General features: G+C 33.3%; 1 long non-coding RNA gene and 1 other non-coding gene across 2 annotated transcripts; both read left to right on the plus strand.

The window, feature by feature from the left end:
* Positions 1–378: 378 nt before the first annotated feature.
* Positions 379–1,473, plus strand: LOC131607908 (uncharacterized). Its single transcript, XR_009285438.1, has 2 exons — positions 379–656; positions 1,169–1,473. It is a non-coding gene; the product is annotated as an uncharacterized LOC131607908 (long non-coding RNA).
* Positions 1,474–23,519: 22,046 nt separating this feature from the next.
* LOC131608374 (small nucleolar RNA R71) lies at positions 23,520–23,626 on the plus strand. Its single transcript, XR_009285639.1, has one exon. It is a non-coding gene; the product is annotated as a small nucleolar RNA R71 (small nucleolar RNA).
* Positions 23,627–23,838: the final 212 nt, after the last annotated feature.

A 23,838-nucleotide genomic window follows, 5' to 3' on the forward strand; every position in this document is an offset into this window, starting at 1 on the left:
ATTATTTTTCAAAATGATCATCATACAATAGAATAATGCAAGAGGAGTATTTTGGCAAGTTTGCCACTTGGCATTCTCTCATGAATTCTTATATTTTTACTTATACTATAAAAGTAAATTTTCATTTAATATAATTATATTTATTTTATTTATTAAATCTATTATTAATAATAATCTACTATCTATTTTTTTAATATAATAAAATAATATACTACTAAAATTACCTAAATCTAATCACTAAACCAATTTAACAAACATTTTACATATAAATATTACGCTTAATATTTATACTCAGTATCTATTGTTTCTACATTTTCCAATATAGGTGTTTCAAATTCATTTCTGATTTCCTATGCAACACATTAATACTTTCTTTAGCCGAATAGTCAATATAACTCTCTGCATTCCAAAGGACCCAAGCGCTTAATAAGCAAGCCATCTTTTAATTACAAACCATAGAACTATATGCGGTATTCATAGCACTCCCTATTCGTATTCCATTACCCATTTTCTTTTAAGTTTTGATTTTTGTGTTGTGGGTTTTGAGTTTTGTCAGTATCATGGTTTCATCTAAGAATCACCATTGATTTTCGGCTGCAAGCTTACAGTGTGATAACAAAGAGGAAGATAGATTGAAGTTCTGAATGAAGCTGGAGGTACCTATTTTTCTTTCTTCATTCTTCTTTTATTTCTTCATTCTCTTTCTCTTCATTTCGTAAATTCCAATTCTTTTGCGAATAGTAAATAAACAGCTGTTTAAGAGAAGACAATTGATAGTTTAACCTTAAATATGTGATTGTGTAGTTTTAGATCTAACCGATGTTCCATAATCAAAATGATATTCTATATGCAAAAGTTTAGTTTTTATCAATAGGTATTGAATTTTAAAACATGGCTGATGGATGGATGTGATACACTTGCTTTATCACCTCAATTGATTTTTTAACGTGGCAAAATATTGTTTTATTGAAACAGTCTTTGCTTCTTTATTTCTTAGTCATTAAAATTTATTTCCTGCCAATTAAAATGGATGTACCAGCTACCATTACATTCAGTTGTGTTGTTTTATTTTGCTTGCATTATTTCCATTTTCAAACACTATTCAAGTCAGTGACAAGATGAAAAGATAATGAAATTTTGCTTTCATTTCTACTCTTTTTGATTATAGATGACACAATATATCCAATAGAATATGGGGTACCGAATGCCTTGCAAAGATTTGGATGCAGAGGATAATCTTATAGAGAAACAGAGGTCAAGCTCTTGACCGTCAATGACCTACTACCACAGTGAAGAAGAAGCTGAATCCGTTCTTAGCTTTTCGGTAACATTTTTGAGTTCTCTCATAATTATGAAATCAACATTGAGAATGATGATTTTTCATTTCTATAAATTGTGCCAATGTTCGAGTGGAAGCCACTGTGTATCTCTAAAGACATAAGAAACTCAAAGATGATGAGTATTTTTTTGCAAGCTTCCATTTGAAACCCAAGTGTGCAATAATGTCACATATAACGAAAACCCTCAATATTTTATTGTTATTAATAGATGATTATCACTTCCTTCGTGGATAAGCCTCTTTAGACCCTCAATATTCAACATAATACTTTTTAAATAGATTTATCACAGTTTTTATCAATGATGATTGGAAACTTTGTATTTATCTTATAGTAGATTAAATTTTTTAGACATTATTATCTCCAGAACAATTACAAATATCACATTTCACTTATGGCTTTAAAGGTTGTACTTGGAATTAGCTTTTTCTTAATTGAACCAATTTGTAAATGTGTAAATTGATGGGTGCATGATTAATTAGTATGGGCAGTGAGCAACTTTGTCATCTTTGTTTGCATGGCTGACACTGTTATCATCACTCTAATTTCTGCCCACGATTATACTGGAGGTATAGAACATGCAATTGGAGCAAGTGAGGGTATCAAGGTTTCTTCTTTGGTTGTATTTATTCTGCTTTGGATTTCCACTTGCGTTAAATAAAGTTGGGAGCATTCAAACTATTTTGATACATTGTCAGTTTTCTTATTTTCCTTACCAATCATATTTAACATTTTGATGCAAATGTTACTTTATTGATTGGAATCAAATTTTATTTAACTAACACAATCAAATTGATCTCTTATTTATTTTGTTTACTCATAATTAAATATTATTAAAATATTCACTATCAAATATCTTATATAGAGAATAATAATTAAAAATGAAATAACAAATATATGTAAAAAATTAATAATTTAATTACATATTGAATCATTATAATAGTATGAGCACCATATAAATTCCATTAACATTTTCAAACTAAATAGGAAAACTAATGTTTTTAAAAAAACTAATGTTTTTATTTTTACCACAAAAAAAAATCATAACTGTTTTATTAAATTCTAACATAAAAATTGATGATAGAAAAACTTAAAATCATTTAAAATTATATCAATCAACTTCTGTAATAGATAATAACCTCAAGTAATCTAGAGTTCTAAAATTTTTTTTTTAAAATTATTATTTTTACAAACTAATTTTAAATCAATTAAAATATTTTTATTTGACATTTTAAATCTTATAAATTATTCCAAACATGAATAATAAAATTAAGTTGTTTTCCAAAAACTAAATCTCTTCAAATCATAACATACTATAAATATTTAAACTTTTAATTTCTATAATTTCTTTGATTATATTCTATTCTTTATCATTTTATTCAAAAAAATCTATAAATATATAAGTTTTCTAAATTAAAATTGATTTTATATAAATTGTTTCTCTGAAGGTCATCTTTAAAATGAGATCTTTTTAATTTATTTTTCATATCGAGCAATTTTAATAAAGTTTTTTCGTTTTAAATTTTTAATTGATATTATATATTTAAAGATTAAATGATTTTTTTTGGAAACTTAAAAAAATAACAAATTCTATTTTTTTTAAACTTGCATCATAATTTAAAATTTTAAAATTTTTTTTATAGTTAAATAAATTAAATTTTTAAGTAATAAAGATATTTTTATAAACAAAATATAGTTTATTATTGATAAAAAAAAATTGTGTCCAACTAATAACAAAAACAAATTATAATGTTAATATAACTTTATTTATAAATTATAAATAATTATAAAATATGTTTTTTTAGTATAAGAAATTTTATCCCGTGCCTCGCACGGGTAGAGACACTAGTACATATATGTAAATTAGCTAATTAATTATAATTTATGACAAACAAAACTAATTTATAAGTTGTATGTTTCAACGATTTCACTCATTTTCAAATAATTTTTAAAAAAAATTTTAAAGTTTGAAAAATAGTAGTTGATATATTATTAAAATAATTTAGTTGACAATATGAAAAACAAGACATTAATTTCTTCTTAGCCACAAATACGTATTTCATATATAATTTTTATAATATTTAAATTAATCTTATTTTTATTTAAAAGATAGAAAAAAAGTTAAAAATAACTAATTAAGTTGGTGACGGATAATTGTCGTATGTAAATTGTACACTTAACATCTATTTTTAACAAATCATTTTAAAAAAAATAACGTTTAAACAATGAAATATAGTACATTATAATTCATTTATTATAATTACTTTTAAAAGCTGAAAATATTATAAAATATTAAATTTAAATATTTTTTACTTACATAATTTTTTCTACTGTGTTTATATAAATAAATATTATTTTGATTATTCTCATTTTTATTGAATATAAAAATTAATTTAATTGATTGATTACTTATGTTTAAAAATAATTTAATTAATTTTAAATAAAAATATAATTAAAATTAAAATACCACAAAAATTAAAGAATATTAAGTAAAAAGTTCAATTTTTTTGGGGAGAAGAAAGTTCTCATTCTTAAATGTACTCATTTTTGTCTCTTAAATATTTGGTTAAAAAGAAAATTATAACTAATATATATTTCTCTTTCTTCATTAAATTATGATGCTTTCTTTTCTTTTTCTTTTCAAATGTTGGATTAATCCAACCATTCATAATTACACATGAGAGAGGGCGTGAGAAAAAAAATTGGAGAAGATCTAATTCCATAGATTTAACGATCAATTCATTTTTAATTATCTTGAACCGTAAGTCTGTTTGATGTGTTGTTCAAAACGTTAGAAAACTAACACAATAACTACACTTTAGAAAAATAAAATGAATCATATGATTTATTTTTCTAGTAATGGTGCAAAGATAAAATGATGTGTTTATGCGTTGATGTAATATGATGTATGCTTCTTACGATGAATTGATGTGATTATGCCTTGATGAAATATGACATATGTTTTCTATGATGAATTGATGTCGTTATAATAAAGAGGTGTGTATTATGAAGTATGTGATTAAATTATAATGATTACATGAATGATTATCATGTTTTATTGTGTTGGTCATGTTTTACTGCGTCTTGATTAGCAGTGGTCATGTTTTATTATGTTGCTGCGCATTATGCATTCATGACATATGTTAGGACTCTGGTTTAGTGGCGAAAAATGATATGAGAAATTGAGTTAACTCTATTAAATTAAGTTAACAATAAAACAAAAAGAAAAGTGATATGAGAAATATTTGGATCATAAAGTTGGCCTTAAAACAAAATTATTTATATATATATATATATATATATATATATATATATATATATATATATATATATATGAGTAAATCTTATCTAGGTCGGGGTGTAAACTCAAATGGAGGATGAGGTGCAATTAGGTACAAAGGACTGATGGTGTGGGTCGAGTCCGGTTAAGTGGTCTACACCACGGCCAACTACGAAACCAGCTATATCGAGCTGGTAGTCATGGAGTCGGGTATAATACGTGGACGGATGGAACAAGCATAATATCGGGTACAAGGTCGGTTGTTATTGTCTGGACCTAGAATTGATGGAGCGGGAAAGTTGTAATCGCCATCATTGATGAGGCTAAAATCTTACTTGGATTTATTGCCCATGGTTATGGCAGCGGTGGACAATAGGGAGGTTTAAGGTAGTGTATTGAATGAGACAATGAAGAGCCTTACGGAGCCTATATTAAGGGCACCCGCAGAATGAGATCTAAAACATTACATAAAAACATACAACATTGCTATACTCTTGCGGTTCTCCCTGCTTTTATCAGGGAAGTCAACCTTTTAGTGTTTTTTGCCAGAACATTAATTTGGCGCCCACTATAGGGCCTAGGTAAAATTTTCCTAGGCCACAAAACAGTTCTTTTTCCTTTCATTCTCAGATACGTCGGGGGCCTAACCCACGAGCGAAGATCCACTACCGGACATGACCCATTTGTTGGTCGTGGTTGAAGTCTTGAGACAGCTGGACGAGAGTCTGCAGGATAGCGTGCAGATGTTGCATGCACAAAGTCAAGGGGATGATGACGCGGAAGAAACACTTGGATCTCCACCCATTCTCTGAGACGATTTGGAATGACCAAGTTCTAGAGAATTTCAAACTTATGTCGTTGGTCTTTTTCGACGGCATGACCGATCTTCAGGAGCACATCATTGCCATTAATAATCAAATGGCGATAGTCAGGGTCTTTGACTCGTTGAAGTGCAAACTCGTGGTCGGCACTTTCAAAGAGGTAGCTTTGAGGTGGTACATGAGCCTCCCGCGTCATTCTGTCTTTAGTTATCACGACTTAATAAAAAGGATGGCACATCACTTATCGGCGAGTAAGCATCGTAAGGTGTCGACAACTAGCCCGTTCCATGTTCGGCAGGCACGATCAAAATTTCTGAGGAAGTATCTGGTGCGGTTCAACGAGGAAACTATTAAGGCTTCTCATATGTTTCATTGGTGCTGAACAGGTGGCCAGAAACAGGCAGCTTGATCTTTGGTGATGGTTGAGAGAAAAAAATGGGTTGTACCTGCAAGGCACTCCAATGCCAAAGTAAGAAAGAGAACAAATGTGAAATAGAAAGTATGAAAGTTTGGGCAAAGTTTGGATTTCCTTGATCTCTAGAGGTAGATGGCTATTTTTAGTGCTCTCATTGAAGTAAATTGGCTCATGATATATTTGTGGGCCAAGGCGTAAATCCAGAGCCCAAAACATACGCATTTGTTGACTAGGTCTTGTCGTCTTGACTAGGTTCCTGTAAGGAACTAGCCGTTGCCGAGGAGGGGAGACAAGCGTATTCGGATAGTCCTTAGTCGTGGGAGGTTTGAAGCCATGCTTGGTCGAAGAGGATATGTCCTTTAGATAGATCGGTAGGTTGGGCCAATGCTTATTGGGTCACCTCATGCTAGTGAGTGGATTGGGCCTATTAGAACCATTGGGCCAGTCCAGAACATGAGCCCCTAAGTCGTTGCTTTCGGTCGTGGAAGTGATGACTTAAGGTCGTTAGGAGCGGGCATAGGAGGCCCTCTAAGAGGAGACGTGTTTGTGGCCGGATAGAATAGTAGCGAAGAAGTAGACTAACCGGTAGACGGGGAGATGAACACATGTTGGAAAAGTGAAGAGGTACGTGTGTGTGTGTGTTCGCCTCGAGCTTTGTTCCGCATTTAATGCGTCGTGATGACTAGCCTAGCCTCTAGGGTTCAGGGTTTAATGATGATTTTCCCTTTCCCTAGTGGAACGTGCAGGGCACGTGAGGGCTTTAAGTGTCTATAAGTACTTCAAACCCTTTCCCATTTGAAATTTTACACACTCCCTCTGCACTCTCAAATCCTTCAACTGTTTGTCGCTTCCTCTGCCGTCATCTCTGCCATTCACGCCTTACCCTCTTACTTTCCAAGCTTTCTTCTAATCATTCAAAGTAGGCTTGACTCCTTATTTCCTCTATTTTAATGTGTTTCTTAAGTTTGATTTAGGGATGCATGCAGTTAGGATAGTTTTAGGGTGACTGACAGTTATTTTCCAGTAAGGTGTTGGTGGTTCACAGCGGCGATGTCATATTCTTCATCATCTCCGTTTAGGGTTAGTCCTTAGAATCAACGTGAGATTCGTTTTCGAGAGTAACGTCCACCCAGATTTCAGTTGGAGCTTTTTCTACCCGGGAAATTACTTGAGTTTTCCGATTGAGCTTCAACCAGAATCTGGAATTGATGGAGGATATTTTATTTACTCGCATTGGAGGCTTTAGGCCTGGTCTTATCGAGTTGTGACCGTCGGTTTCCTCGTCGGGGATGTCAATTTCTTGTGCCTCGAGTGAGGGTATGCGTCGAGGAGACTTCATCCTCGAACACGTTAAACGCCCTTTCACTTAATTAGTAGTGGAAGGGTGGATTTGATTTGATCTTCGAATTCACTTGTTTCCTCTGCTTTTCAGGTGATCATGGCCGAGCCAACGGATGATCGGATGCTTGCTTCTATCTTGGCGTTGTCCTCGGTCACTCCTCCCATTGAACGGGAAGTTACTATGGAGGATTGGGTGACGACCGAAGTGCTCGAATCAGAATGTCACTTTGCCACTGATAGCTCTGATGTCCATACTGATGTCAGTGTGCACGTGGGCGAAGGCGGAAGTCTAGCAGAAAATGACTGGATTATCTTTGTGCCTGGTATAGATGAACGGGTGTGCGATACCTATCCTCCGGACTTAATATCAATGTATGAGATCGTTTTCAGGGAGATGGGGTTTCAGGTGCTATTCACGGATTTTCAAATTTCTTTCTTCAACCACTTGGAGCTCGCGCCCATCCAACTCCATCTGAACTCCATATCCTTTCTCCGGGCTTTTGTGTTGACATGTCAATATCTGGAGTTTGGGGACACTGTCTCACTGCTCTTCTACTATTTTCACGTGCAACACAAAACAGATCACGGACGGTACGGCTGGGTCTCTTTGAAGCAAGCAAAGAAAATCTTCAAACCTTTCTCCGACTCCATCAAGCATTTTAAGACACGTTATTTTCTCCTCCGTCCTTGTTCGGAATTCTATAGTGTCACATGCAAGTATACATGTTGGAATTATAACAAGTGATAAATAAAAGAGTATCGTACCCATAGGGAGTGCTACTACACATACATGACTTTTGTATTAATATTATTTTCCATTTTAAGCACAAGTAGGCAAAAATAACAATGGTTGTTGGACGTGAGTCCAACTTTCTTATATTATAAAAGTGCAGTAAAAAGGAAACATATTGTAAAAGTGATAATATAGGTATAGTTGAGCTATGATCCGTACATATATATTAGTGTGTTCATGAGTTGATGATGTGTGAAGTCGTGACATGCAAGGTCAGAAGGATCTAAACGTGTATCTCTATAACAATTAGTAACATATATAAAAAGGTGGGGAAAACAAATCTCTAAGCTCCGTTTGTAACCCTAATATATGTATATTAAGATTTCTGAATTCCTTAATGATTGTAGTTACACAGCAGGCGGCGCACAGTGTACTTTTGCACATAATCTTGTCCTGTAGCGCTGCTTGCTTCTACCTTGTGTTTGAATATTTTCCACTCTCATTTTCAGCGCCCATTAAGCTTTTTCCCCCATTGTAACTCTCTCTCCACTTTTATACCATCTTGCACTCCATTCATTAACGAACTACATTCTCTTCCTCAAAGCATACTTTCTGACTTGATCAGTCGTGCCTCCTCATGCCTATTCGCTAACTCTTGCATACAAAATAAACATAAAACTAACAAAAGGGAGCACCTAATGTGCTCCACACTAATTTGGTTTAAAACAACAAATAAACATAAAAACTAAACACTCTAAGATAAAAATATCATTAAACTAATTACTTCATAAAGCATGTATTAACTCACAGAATGTGGGTTAACACACCCCCAAACTTGAACTATCACCTGTCCTCGGTGATGCATCAGGAAAACAATAAATCAAGAAAAACATCCTCCCTTGCTCACCAGACTCAATATCAGTTTAGAACTTCGATAAAAAATAAGTATGACACGGACTAAAGGCACAACAATGATAAACTATTCTATGAGCTACAAACACTTCTTATCGTGACAGAAGTCTCCTTTGAGGTTCACCAGCCTATTTTCACTTTTGTTTGCTTTTTCCTATAGTCCATAATTCAGACTTGCCACTTGAAATGGGGTTAAAAATTGAACCTACACCTAGGACCTTCACTGGCATACTTGCTTTATTTTATTCAAAACATGTTTGCGGTTGTCTCATCTTTTCACTAGATGAGTCCAACTTGCTTATTATGATAAGACAAACCACTATTCCTCCAGTTTCGGGCACATGAATTTTATTTCAAGCTATTCTCTTCCAGTTTCAGGCACAAGAGCTTATTGCATACTTTTGTGTGTCTTTTTGGCTAAGTCATGCAGTGTTCCCGGAATGTGGCAGTCCTTTGTATCTAAAACCCCTAAAGCATTAAGTCCAGTTTTATTCTATATTTAAAAACAAATCAATTATTTTATATAGGATGGCTACCTAAAAGGCTACTTAAGTCATGACAAGGCTTGTCTCTAGCCTAAGAGCAGTGACAAAGTCTTCCTCTAGTCCCAGCCCCCTATATTGCTTAAGTACTTCTAGAGCATCCAAGTTTGTATACACTCAACTCTTAATGGGAATGTTACTTCAGTTATCATTGTTATTTTGTTATATATTATTTACTTATTTATTATTTTTTTAGCATCAACAAATGAGAGCAGAATAACATTTCATTAATCATTTAAAAAGGCTTAAACAAGCATAAAAAACAACAAAAAATAAACTAAACCAAAACAAGTTTTTTTCAACCATTTTAGGGAAAAGAAAAATTAAACTAACGCATCGAAAGATGATTGATAAGATGAGATAAGATGGGATAAAATAGATTCGCAACTGTAGCCACAACTCCCCCAGACTTAAAGTAAGAACAGAGTCGTCACTATTCAGTCAGAGAAATAGGGCGTTCCTCTCCTTGCAACTTACCAGCTAGGTCTTACGCCTGTTGCTCTTTCTGGTAGGCTTGACAATTTTCTTCTTCTTTTCATCCTCCTTCTTGGCAGGCTTTGGAGAGGGGGTCTTGACTTTCTCACTTTTAGGTGTGTCAGAGAGTTCTGGAGTCTCTTTCGCGCCTTTTTTTTAGCGTCTTCGGTGGGGATCATCTCTAGGGAGTCAGGTATTTCAGGAGTCTTGACTAGAATTTCCTTTTTGGAATTCTTCTTTGCTGCTAGAGGAGTGTGTCATGCCCCAAAATTTGCCCTCATATCTTTGGAAATGTCATTTTATTTGGAATACGTGACATAGCCCAATTGGTAAGGATTTGAGCATCAGAGGCACAAGAGCGTTCGAATTTCACTTAGTGACATTTTTCCTTTTATTTGTTACTAGCTTTAATTCTGTTTTAAAATATTTATTTTCGTATTTTATTTATTTATTATTTTAAAAAAAATGTTTTTTAATTTTTTTTATTTTTATTCTAATTCAAAAAATAATCAAAAAATCATAAATTTAAAAAAGGGATTAAAGAAAAGATTTGTTTTGTTTTTAAAAATGTTGCTTCTTAGAATCTCTTTTTTAGGAATGATTCAATATGATGGATCCAATATTTTTAGAATTGAAATCAAAATTGAATTTGATTTTAATTATATTGTTTAATCATTTGACTATTTCCTTTTTTATTTATTTAACCTAAAAAATCAAAATAAATTACAACAAAAGACCAAAAAAGATGTAATTTAGGCATAATATTCTATTCTTTAACCAAATCAAATCTCCAAGCCAAGCTATGAATCACGTGGATTTTTTAGAGATGGCAAGTTTTGATGAAGATTGCTCAATCAAATATTTGAAGGTAATCTCATAAGATATGAGCCAATTCTGTTAACCTAATTCTCCCCCTTGATAAATAGGTAAGGTTTTTGAGATAGAGGAGAGTTTTTTTGGCTGCAAGAGGATTCCATACGGTTCCATAAAGAATCGTGGAAAATTGATATAGCAAACCGAGTCTAAAGGCCAATTCAAAACATTGGGAAGATTCAGTCACGCTCTTGGGTGTTTACTAAAGCTAGTTGGATCCTCCTCAAGGCCTGGAACCTTCAGATTCATCCACAATTCAACCCGGTTTGCATCTCTTTTTATCAATTTCGATTTCAATTATGCACGCCTCATAACTCGAATGTAAATCCATGGCCGTGTTCATAATCTTACTTGCAAGCTATCTGTTGGTTTTAATTTGATTTTTAAGACAGGGGTAAAGATCCACCATGGTTAGGTTTAGTAAGCTTCGGTTTGGGGTTTTTTAACACAGGTTTAATTGGGACAAAAGAATGGTACTACTGCGTTCAGGAGACAATTTCGAACTGATATGTACCCTTACTTGTAATTAATATTGTGTGTTTGCTAAGGTTGATATTTGCAGGTCCTATTGCCATACACTGAAATCGTGGCTGTAAGTTTGTGTTACTCGTAGAGAAAAAGAACAAGGGCGCTGAGTTTTCTTTTTTTTTTATTTTTTAACGTCGTTTGATTGATGATATAGATTTTGCTCCAAGATAATTTCAACGAACGAAACTAGCTGGGTTGGCTAAGCGTTAATGCTAGCGAGACGCTGAACCTGGGTTCGAGTCTCACCAAAGGGTTCATTTTTTTTAACAACTAGTAACAAACCCGTGCATGCGCACGGGTTCTAGTCTGATACGCGCATTTATTTACATAATATATTTATTTTAAATAAAATATTTAAAATGAAAAAATATTTAGATCAATAATAAATTTTTCGTATATCAAAGTATTTAGATCAATAATTTTTTTTTCCTCTTATATCATTCTTGGATCATAAATATTTGAATCATAAATATCATCTTTCTTATATATAAATATGTAGACAAAAATATATTTTTTCCCGTATTCAAATATTATTTATGTTTAGGTATCATTTACAAAAATATTTGGATAAATTGTAACTTTTTGTATATAAAAATATTTAGATAAATAATAGATTTTTTCTCATATACCATTTTTGAATAAATTTTTTATGGATCTAAATACCATTTTTCGTATATAAAAATATTTAGATCAATAATAATTTTTTTCCATATACAAATATTATTTTTGTTTAGGTATCATTTATAAAAATATTTGAATGAATAGTAAATTTATGTATAAAAAAATATTTAGATCAATAATAGATTTTTTCCCGTATATCATTTTTGAATAAATTTTTTTTGGATCATAAATTCTATTTTTCGTATATAAAAATATTTAGATCAATAATAGATTTTTTCCGTATTTAAATATTATTTATGTTCAGTATCATTTACAAAAATCTCTGAATCAATAGTAAATTTTTTTATATAAAAATATTTAAATCAATAATAGACTTTTTCCCGTATACCATTTTTGAATTAAAATTTTTGGATCATAAGTACCATTTTTCATATAGAAAAATATTTAGATCAATAAAAGAAATTTCCCGTAGACAAATATTATTTATGTTTATGTATCGTTTACTAAAATATCTGAATCAATATAAATTTTTGTATATAAAAATATTTAGATCATTAATAGATTTTTTCCCGTATACCATTTTTGAATTAAATTTTTTTGGATTATAAATACTATTTTTCATATAGAAAAATATTTAGGTCAATTATAGATTTTTTCCCGTATACAATATTATTTATGTTTAGGTATCGTTTATAAATATATCTGGATCAATAGTAAATTTTTGTATATAAAAATATTTAGATCATTAATAGATTTTTTCCCGTATACCATTTTTGAATTAAATTTTTTTGGATCATAAATACTATTTTTCATATAGAAAAATATTTAGGTCAATTATAGATTTTTTCCCGTAAACAATATTATTTATGTTTAGGTATCCTTTATAAATATATCTGGATCAATAGTAAATTTTTGTATATAAAAATATTTAGATCATTAATAGATTTTTTCCCGTATACCATTTTTGAATTAAATTTTTTTGGATCATAAATACTATTTTTCATATAGAAAAATATTTAGGTCAATTATAGATTTTTTCCCGTATACAATATTATTTATGTTTAGGTATCGTTTATAAATATATCTGGATCAATAGTAAATGTTCGTATATAAAAATATTTAGATCAATAATAAATTTTTTCCCGCATATCATTTTTGAATTAAAATTTTTGGGATCATAAACACCATTTTTCATATAGAAAAATATTTAGATCAATTATAGATTTTTCCCGTATACAAATATTATTTATGTTTAGGTAATGTTTACAAAAATATCTATATCAATAGTAAATTTTCGTATATAAAAATATTTAGATCAATAATAGATTTTTTTCCCGTATACCATTTTTGAATAAATTTTTTTGGATCATAAATATCATTTTCTGTATATAAATTATTTAAATCAATAATAAATTTTTTCCGTATACAAATATTATTTTTGTTTAGATATCATTTATAAAAATATTTGAGTGAATAGTAAATTTTTGGATAAAAAATATTTAGATCAATAATAGATTTTTTCCTGTATACCATTTTTGAATAATTTTTTTTTAATCATAAATAATATTTTTCTTATATAAAAATATTTAGATCAATAATAGATTTTTCTGATACAAATATTATTTATGTTTAGGTATCATTTACAAAAATATCTGAATAAATAGTAAATTTTTGTATACAAAAATATTTAGATCAATAATAATTTTTTCCCTTATATTATTTTTTATTAAAATTTTGTGGATCATAAATATCATTTTTTTTAAAGAGTAAATGAAGTATAGAGAGATTAGAGTAGAAAACTAAAAAGGTGAAGAGAGAGAAAGAATGGTGAAAATAAGTTATAATATAGTTGAATAAAATATTAAGATATAATGGACAATTGTATGGATAGACCAAAAAACCAACAATTTTAATAGGTGTACAAAAAGTAAGGATGGGTAATTTTGTAAAAACCAGAGCCACTTATTTTCTTATATTATAGATTGCAAGTTATGGTGTGATAAGGAATCCAGTACGCCGTCCACGCACGAGATCATGCTACTCCCTCACGCCACAACCGTCAGATTCAACATAGGATCAGATCCAACGCCTAAAGACTGAAGGCTCACCATGGGACCTCACACCCTCACCACACTAGATTACAAGCTGAGTTTTTTTTTAATTTTCTTTTTACTTTTAATTATATAACTTGTTTATTTTTATTGATTTATATATTGTTTTTAAATAAAAAAAAACTCTTTTTCAATATTTCTCTTTTCATAAATTTGTTCTAATTTTCTTCTTCTTTTCATAAAAACAAAAAAATAATAAATATTTATTATTAATAATATCTTTTATTTGATTAAATGAATTAATTTATTTGTTTAATTATTTAAGTAATTATCAAGGTTTTTATTAAATGATAAAAAATACATATTAAGGTTAGAGGATTTAATCGAAACTCGATTTTCACCGATTTAATTAATTAGGTTGAAACCAATAATTAATTAAATTGATTTTATTTATCCTATTAAACTTAGTCAATTCGTGCCCTAATCAGGGTTTACGAAGGTCGTGCCTACACTGAAGTCGTTTTCCTTGTGAAATTTTTTCAGGGTTAGCACCAGGATTTCCTCCGACCACGCGCTTCGCCCGACCAAAAGCTAAGTTTTCTAATTTTTTTATATATATTTATTTTTTATTTTTAATTACATAATCCCTCTTTTATTTATTATCAATGCCATGTATTTGCCACAAAAAGTTTTCTACCTTTCTCTTCTTCATTTTTCAGGGTTAGCCAAGATCCTCCGACTACGCACCATCAGAGCTAAGTTTCCAATCCATATTTTATTTTATATAAATATTATTTTACTTTTTGCCTTTTGCCCAAAATAGGGTTTGCCTCGAATAGTCAATACACTCACCCTTATTTATTTTCCTCTTACTTTGTAGAGTTGATCAAGGGTTCGAGGAAGATCAAGGCTCAACATAATTATTCATCCCTCTTATTTCTTATTTTTTCTATCTTTTAATTTCCCCATCCCCGCAGGTGTTTATTGTAATAGCGTAGGACATTTATCTTTCCGCCTTTAATTTCTGCTCATTTTAAACTGCGTGGTTAGTAATCTTAGGAGTGCAAGCCTTTAACAGAAGTAGATAACTAATTACAAGATAAATATCTAAATTAACCACCTGATTGTGCCACACACGCACCTTTAGGGTAATCCCTCTGGTTGCCTTGTTGCCTTATACTGTTGCCTTATTGTTGCCTGTTGCCTTAAAATAGTCAAATCCCTCGATTTCGAGGATACCTAAAGCAAATGTTGCCTTCAAAGTTATTGAAACTCCCTCGAGGTTGCCTTATAAAAATGATTGTCCCAATTGCTAAGGTATCCTCGCATGATGCCTAAGAAAATCAAATGACTATTATATCCCTCCCTTAGACTACCTGCCCTCTTTATGGCAAGGGACAGTCTTATGGCGAACGATTATTCTTGATAACCCTTAGACATCCAATTGAAAGACTTCTTGCCTTCTTATGGTATGGATAGATCCTTTCGCCTCAAAAGCTAAAAGAACATTTTTTTCAAAACTTAGGGTAGTTGCTACTAATTGCTTGCTCTAAAATTCAAATTACTTTTCACACCTCTTTTCAAAATCAAATTCAAAAAGACTACGCTTATTTACAAGCTAAAGTTCTTCTTCAAAGTTTTTACTTTTGACACCTACTTTTCAAACATTTCAAACAATCAAAGTGAGCTAAGCAATTAAGAGTCCATGGATAACCATGGATACAAAAGGTGCTTTACACCTTCCCTTTGTATAACTTACCCCCCGAACTCAAAATCTTTTAAAGGTTTTTCCTGTTCTTTTAGTCTTTCTGATCTAATTTGGATAAAATAAAAGTCGGTGGTGACTCTTGCTATCTGCGACATTTCGATAAAGTCAGTTCACCGTATTACAGAGTGCTTGCTTTGTCAGTTCCCAACACCTTATTGGGAGTCACATCCTTGTCCTTCTCAAAAGCACCTTCAACCTGACCAAATTCTTGTGAACTGGCTGAAGAGTCTTATCCTTCTTCCACCTCATCGGCAGACACTTCTCTAGATGTCTCCTCTCTCCCTTCTTCTCCAGAGTGCTCACTTTCGGCTTCCTCTTCAGTTGAAGAGTAATAAGTGGTCACGTCTGCAGCTTTCTCGCTTCTCTTCTCAATCTCAATCTCCTCCTTCTCTTTCTGCTTTTTCTTTTCTTCCTCATTCTTCTTAACCACTTCATTTGTTAATCCCACAAACACTTCCTCCTCTTCGTATTCATCTGTCAAGGAAAGGGATTTTACCTTTTTAGACGCTTCAGCTTTCATTTCCTTGCTATCCTTGACAGCTTGCTTAATCAATTTATCAAGATCCAACTCAACTCTCTCAGTGACCTTCTTCTTACTTTTGTTTTTGTTTTTCTCAGGAGAGATATCTTGAGTCATGACAGTTACAAAGTCACTTGGTTTCTTAAATTTCCATACCATCTCCGGCTTCTTTCCCTTCTTTTTCTCACTCTCCTTAGTCTTGGTAGGTTTTTCATCTTTCTTTTTCTCCATCCCCAATATGTGGTATGGGAATGGAGGGCCTTCCTCACCACTGTCCATTATACGATAGACACGACCTTCTCACTCATGTTTTACTTTCTGAAGCTTAAAGAACTCTAGTTGATCTTTCCTTATTTTCTTAATCATCTCAAGAATATGTTTTTTACTTCCTTCTTCAGCCATGTGATGTCCTGCCTCTTCTCTCTTTCTTGCTCTGGGCTTCATGAGCAACTGCAGGCTTGCTTTGTCAAATGCAGCTGGAGCTGAGCACACCTCATCTGTCTCCGTGTGTCGAAGACCATTCTTTAAGCATAGGGCAGTGATGAGACAAGGAAAATATAGCATTCCATCCTTCTTTCCAGCGCACGTCTTAATCTCTTGAACAATAATCTTTCCAACATTGACTTCTTTTCCAACTGGGATGCAGTGCAATAGAGCTAGCCTTGCTTTGTCAACAGGTTTATTGTGTGTTGTTGTCCTTACAGAATGTTTGATAAACTGGTACCATGCCTTTGAATCTGGTGTTAAATCCATCCTCTTCATTGTCCTTTCTCCAGAAGACTCCACCCAAGTTGTTCCCTGGTTGCAAAGAGATTGCATGAAAATTTCATATTCATCTTCAGTTTCTCTCTCTAGAATTTTATGGTATAAGGTACTGAGGTTTTTTATTCCAAGCATCATGTTTATGGTTTCTTCAAAGTAAGAGACACGTATTCCTATTACCATAAATTCATGCTTCTTGCTACTCGTCATTAGGTTGGCATAAAATTCTTTCACCATTTGAGTGTTGTATGGACCTGGTTACTTGCTCCATTTAGACCATCTCTTCGCCTTTATCAACGGCCTAATACCTTCAGGAAGGCCTAGGTTTTTCTCTTTACGATTCAGAATGAACCCTCGTTCAGAGAAGAGAGCTCGGCTTGAGATGTGGTTTATGAACTTATTCCTGGACTCAACATTGGTGAAAACTGCTTCAATGTCTCTTCCATCCTCATCAGAGTTATCAACAACTAGGTTTGTGTTTTTGCGGACAACATTTTTGGTTTGGACATTAGAGGCGGAAGCTTTCATGGTTTTAGGGTTTGCGAGCATGATTGGTGATTTTGGGGAGAAAAAAGGTAGAAAGAGAGAAAGAATAACTTAGGGATTTTAGGAAGAAATCAATTTTGAAAATGATTGTGGGAATAGTGAAGGAGTGATGAGTGGTTTATAGGGAAGTGGGAAGTTGAGTGAGTAGGGTGGCAGTTTGGGATTAGGAGAGGTTGGAAGTTATGGGGTTACATGTCAATAGAGGGATTGTGAGTGGTTTTGTAGGTTATGATTTACCTTCAAAAACGTGCAAGGAAATTAATGCCCTTGTCCGTATGACATCAGCACTGACATGGGAGCAGTGCCATGCGCGTGACCCTTGCTTCCCCTTTGAATCACGTGCCCCAAAGATTTTTCCTTTTTTATGCTAAGTTATAGAGACTCAGCATTTTAACATCTTATCCTTTCTATTGAATAGTCTTCTCAATCTAGACAGCGGAGGCCTCTGACTCTTCTTCACTTTAGCCCTTCCATAAATCATCTGAAAATAAAATAAATAAAAGACAAATATATTAATATGGGGTGCCTCCTAGTAGCGCTATTTTAAATTCATATAGCCCGACCTTAGCACAAATCAAGTAGATTCCAACAAATCAATAGTGATCCTCTCGTTGTTCCAGGATTCACCATGATATGTCTTTACTCTTTGACCATTAACTTTAAAAGATTCGCCATTTTTTTCATTTAATAAGCCCACATCCCCATGTGGATATACTTTGATCAATTTGAAGGGGCCATACCATCTAGATTTAAGCTTTCTAGGAAATAGATCCAGTCTAGAATTAAACAAAAGAACAAGTTGTCCTTCCTTCAATTCCCTTTTCAGACACTTATTGTCATGCCATTTCTTGGTTTTTTTTTTATACAACTCAACACTTTCATAAGAAAACAACCTATGTTCCTCAAGCTCATTGAGTTGCAACATTCTAGCTTGGTCAGCCTTAGAGAGGTTAAAATTTAGTGCTTTGGCTGCCCAAAAATCTTTATGTAGTGTGAGAACTGAATTTTAGTTTTGTTATTTTGCAAAACATGTTGCGGTTAGCAAGAGCCGCCGCCGATTTTTATTTTATCCAATTAGGAAAGGCAAAAAGATCAGGAAAGACCATTTTAAAGATTTTGAGTTCGGGGGTAGGTTATACAAAGGGAAGGTATTAACACCCTTTGTATCCATGGTTATCCATGGGCTCTTAATTGCTTAGCTCACTTGTTTGTTTGAAATGTTTGAAAGTGTAGTGTGTGTTTAGAAAAACAGTTTATAAAAGAATTTAACTTTGTAATGATCCTTGTACGGATGTATACAAAGTGTTATCTTGAAAGATGTTTTGAAAAACAAGGTGTGAAAAGAATTTTGAATGTTTTGAGTTGAGCAAGCAATCAGGAGTTACCTACCCTAAGTTTCACTACTAAAAATATGACATTTGCTTAAAAGATTTTACATCAGACATTTATTTCCAATGATATAAAAAATATATGAAATCATGAAAAAATGTATAACAGTGGCAGTATTGTAAATAAAATGAAAAAAACATGCGGTGGTAGAATTGTAAATAAAATGAAAATTTTGTTATAAATGATTTTACATCGGGCCTAAATAATACCCAATGTGAGAAATGTTACTCACAGTGGGCCTTTACATCAGCTTAGTTAAAAATCGATGGGAAATGTTAGGCACAATGGGCCTACACATCGGCCCATTCAAGAACCGATGGGAATGTTACGGCCATTTTTTCCCTAAAACCCTAGATATCCTCTACAGACACAAATCTTTTATCTCTTCTTCTTCTTTACGCACAGTGGTCTCTCACTGTAACTTACATCAACCACAAAAAGCTTCCATTATCTTCCTAACAAACACTGCCAAATACAATCACAAACTCCATCTGTCTCTCCATGTCTCCAATGAAAAATTTCCATTCCCTTCGACCACGTTCAACACAACTCACGGTCTCTCCATCACTTCAGGACCGAACGAAAACCCCCTCCGATAGTAGTATGGTGCTTACTTGTCGTTGAACCGCGCAAAATCTCGTCAGCACCAAAGCCGTACGATCCCAGACGCAAGACCGTACTAGTTCCGCGAACGCCGTCGGCCATCAGAATCCCGCCGCACCGACGAGCCTTCCTCCCTCATCTTCCCAAACGAGCTCTTCTATCAGCCACCACCACCCTCGGATTTAGTAGGTTGTTCTTCCTTTTTTTTAAGGTTTTAATGGGTCAAAATCGTTGATGGGTTTTCATTTTGTTTGTTTGTTTTGTTTTACAGTTAAGGCCTTGAACGAGATCAAGGATTCTTTGGGTTGGAGAGTTGTTTATGCTTGGGTAGGAGATGATCCTTGTGGTGGTGGTGGTGATCTTCCTCCTTGGTCTGGTGTTACATGTTCTACTGAGCTGTGAGTATTTTATTTTTGTCCTAACTTATGTTTTGTGGAATAAAGTTTGATTTTTTGTTTTAGGAAGTTTTGATGTGTTTGTAATTGTTATGGGTTAGATTTGTGGCGTGGTGTTGGTATAATTGGAATCAGTTTGTTGTTGATTTGTACGGAGGTGTATGCGGTGTCGGTTGTTGGGCCTTTTCCTACTTCTATTACCAGCTTGTTGGATCTTACACGATTGTAAGTATCTTTTTTATTTATTTTAGTTAGAAAACCCTAATAACTAAATTAATTAAGTCCTAATTATGGCCAAAAAGAATGTTAAAAAATTGAAATCAATTAACCTAAGCATCTAATTATTTTTGGTATTTTTTCTAATGATTTTTAATGAAAAAAAACCTAATTTCTAATTAAATTAATTAGGAAAAAGTTAATTAATTAAATTAATTCTAATCCTGATTTTTGTGGTTTCATGAATTAATTAAAATAAAAAGTGGTCAGTTGTTAAAAAGAAAAAAGAAATTAAAATAAGAAACAAAAAAAAAACAAAGAAACAAGGTCGTTGGGATTTGATGTGGTGGTCCTCTGAGGGTTCACCATGGAGCGTCATCTTTTGGGCTCTCAGATCTGGATTTTAGGAGATTCAATGGTAGAGATAGGAAGATGCCTCCTGTGCCTGGGTGGATCGGATGTACCGTATCTGAAATCAAAGAAAAATAAAAAAAATAAATCCAAGAGGCAGGGATCGAACCCGTGCACTTGCGTATTGGAACTCCTAAGCGTCCTTCGACTGAGCTAATTCCATTTAGTTGTTTAAACTCTGCATGCAAATACATATAACGCAAGAAGATTAATGAATTCAATTTAAAAAAATGCGCCCTTGGTCATCGTCCCCATCCTTTAATTTTCTAGAAAAGCCAGCATTTTTACCTACGGTTTCTCCGCGTAGCTATAGCACTGCCTCCATCAAACCTGCAAATTATTGTCGATAAATACAAGACACTAATCCAGACCATCTATAAACGACCCCACGAATCCATTGGACCCATTAATTTGACCTGAAATCGCCTTTACACAAAATCCCTCATTTGAAGAACATAAACCCTAACAATGGCATTTTGCCATATCTGCTCCAAAACTCAAATTAAACAATCCAGACACCTTTTAAACCTCAATACAAATGCAAATATGTAATCAAATCATGTTCAAAACGTATGAATTACTGAAATCGAGTTTTGAAACTAAGGGCAAACCGTGGCGATGGGGGACGAGTTCCTGGGTGCTTTAATTGATGCTGAGTATTGAAGCACGTCCATAAAACACCAAGGAATTGATTGGGCTACTCTATTTGGCTTGAAATGAGCTAGCACTTGATCTCCTACCTCCTCTTTGTTCACGGTTTGTTCAAGTTTGAATAGAGTTCTCTTGCAGCCAATTGTGTCCCCTAGGAGTCTGGAATTATTGCGTATATATAGAGCATCAGATTAGGTCAACTTAAGTGAGATGAATCTTTGTGATTATGATGAAGAGATTTGATTTGCAAATCGCATGAAACTTGCTAATTTTGGCCAAGATTTGTTAGGGAATAAGCTTCACACGGTTTGCAAGCTATTTTGGACCTCAAATATAACTTAAGTCCAAGCCCATGTGTTTTAACTAATTTATTTCATATTTTATCTAATTTATCTTTGAATTTTTATGAATAAAAATAAAAAAATAAATTAATAAATAGGAAATAAAATCATGATGAAATATGAGTGAACTTAGAGGGCCCATATAAGGTCATACACATGTTTAGACATTAAAACATAGGCCGAATAGCCCAAATTTTAAAGTTTGCTCAATTTGGTCCTCATGCATTTTCTCAAAATCAAACAACTTGCACCACTTCTAACTTGCTCAATTTTTGTCGCATGGAGATGTTTTTGGACTTTTTAGAAAGCTCAATATGTCCTCTAAAATCTCATTTTGTTTTCATCTCAATTGAGTTACCATGTTCATGTACAACCCTTTGAGAAAAAGTGACTTTTTTGTGGACTTTCAAAAGGACCGGTATTATTTTGGCTCATATCTTTCAAATGAAACATTTTTTGCCAAGTCCTTAGAGAGATAAAATTGTGTAGGATGAAATTTCCTTCAAAATGAGCTTTGGTTGGATAATTTCTGATGAACCAGGTGAAAGTTATGGATGGTCAAAGTTCAGTTGACTTTCTATCCTAAAACCCCAATTTTGGTCTTCATTGTTTTAGGAGGAGAGTGGACATGCTGACTTCTAGGTCAGAGTTGATAAATTCGAATTTCCAGGTAACACAATGCTTTTCCACAAAATGATTCTCCAATATTGCAAGGTATAGTGAAACTTCCAGGATCCTTCAACTTAGGAGGGAGCTTGTCTTGCACTAATTGACTGCATTCTTGAGTAAGTGCAATAATGGCAAATTCTCCCACTCTTTTCCTTTTAGTGAGCATGTCCTTCATGAACTTGGAGTAATTTGGCATTTGTTCAATTGCCCCAATCAAAGGTATATTGATGTGAAGTTGTTTGAGTATTTCCATGAACTTGCCAAATTGTTGTTCCTCCTTAGCCTTCCTAATCCTTTGAGGAAAAAGAGGTGGTGGCCTTTCTTGAACGAATTTCTTCTTACTGACTGGCTTTTTCAAGACTTCAGGTTGCTTGATAGATTCAAGGGTCTTGCCAAGTTTAATTGTGGATCGCCTGTCTTTGTCAATTTCTAGTGAGGTCGGTTCCTCAGCAAGCATATCTTTCTCTTCAGTGTTATCCTTACTAGGCAGGACTCCACTAGTCTCAGCTTATTTGTGTGATAGGGACTCACATTCCTTACCACTTCTCAACTTGATCACTTTACATGTTTCTACATTCTTCATTCTAGAAGTAGGTGGTGTTTCAGTCGAGTTGGGAAGTGTCCCCTGGGATCTAGAACTTAAAGCGGTTGCAATCTGCCCTATTTGGTTCTCAAAATTCTTTATACTCACACCTTATGCTAAGAACTAGTTCTTTGTCTCTTGAATGATGATTTCAATATGTTTTCCAACTGGTTATTACCTTGAGCAGGCGCAGCAAAACCATGAGGAACTTGGAGCGTTTGACTAGCTTGAGGTTTTAATTGACCTTAATTGTTGCTCCAAGAGAAATTTGGGTGATTGTGTCATCCAGGATTGTAAGTGTTACTTTAGGGTTATTATACCGGTTGTTATTACCCATATAGTTTGCTGAAACTGAGTTTGCAGTACAATCTTAACAAATGTGCCTCTCTACAGTAGACACAAGCAACTTCTCACGCGTCTGTCACCACCTTTAGTGGCTCAGGTTTTGCGTGTCTGGAGTCATTAAATTCTTCATCATCTAATGAATTTGTGCTACCTATGCAGCAAAGGTAACTGTCTCAGTGACTTCATGAACTTCAGCTGGCCTTTTCTGAGTTGTACTCACATTAGCTCGTGCCACAGGCCATTGATAGGTATTGGTCATGATACTTTCTATCAATCGATACCCTTCTTCGTATGACTTAGATAATAGTGCTCTTCCACCAGATGCATCAAGCATGTTCATTGAAGAAGGAACTAGCCCATTGTACAATGTTTCAAGTTGAAAGCAAATGGGGATGCCGTGATGAGGGAATTGTCTAAGTAGTTCCTTAAATATTTCACAAGCCTCGAAAAGTGATTCTCCATCTCCTTGCCTAAATGATGTAATTTCATTTCTGATTTTAGCATTTTTGGAAGGAGGAAAATACTTAGCCAAAAACTTCTCATCCAAGTCATTCCATGTGGCAATGGAGTTTAGCTCTAAGGAATTCAACCAACTCTTGGCTTTATCCCTTAGAGAATAAGAAGGAAACAATTGGAGCCTGAAGGCGTCATCAGTCACGCATGGAATTTTTAAGTTGCTAGCCACATCTAGGAATTGCCTCAAATGCAAGT

Source organism: Vicia villosa, linkage group LG5, assembly GCF_029867415.1.
Source record: "Vicia villosa cultivar HV-30 ecotype Madison, WI linkage group LG5, Vvil1.0, whole genome shotgun sequence".
NCBI lineage: Eukaryota > Viridiplantae > Streptophyta > Magnoliopsida > Fabales > Fabaceae > Vicia > Vicia villosa.